Raw genomic sequence first — 521 nt, 5'->3', positions numbered from 1 at the left:
GCATCAAACATATGGAACCTGAACAACTCTCTGCTTAAAAACTATTGGGTTACAGAACAGATGAAAACTGCTGAAATAAAAATATTCCTAGAAACTAATAAGAATGAAGATGCATCCTACCAAAACCTGTGGGACACAGCAAAAGCAGTACTCAGAGGACAGTTTATAGCAATAAATGCACACAGCAAAAAAGAGGAAAGAAACAAAATCAACACTCTAACTTATCAACTGCAACAACTAGAAATAGAACAACAAAAGAGTCCTACAGTATCTAGAAGCGAGGAAATAATAAAGACCAGAACAGAAAGAAATAAATGAAACAGAAAAGAAGAAAAACATAGAGAAAATCAACAAAACAAGAGCTGGTTCTTCGAAAAGATTAATAAAATCGATAAACCATTGGCAGACCTAAGAAAAGAAAAGAAGAAGACTCAAATCACAAGAATTGTAAATGAAACGGTGTCCTCACAACAGAACCAACTGAAATAAAAAGATACTGACAGAATATTATGAAAAACTGT

Source organism: Orycteropus afer, unplaced genomic scaffold (assembly GCF_000298275.1).
Source record: "Orycteropus afer afer isolate SDZICR_OR568_19922 unplaced genomic scaffold, OryAfe1.0 scaffold00283, whole genome shotgun sequence".
Lineage (NCBI taxonomy): Eukaryota > Metazoa > Chordata > Mammalia > Tubulidentata > Orycteropodidae > Orycteropus > Orycteropus afer.
The sequence above is the reverse complement of the archived record's forward strand: the minus strand, read 5'-3'. Positions refer to the sequence as shown.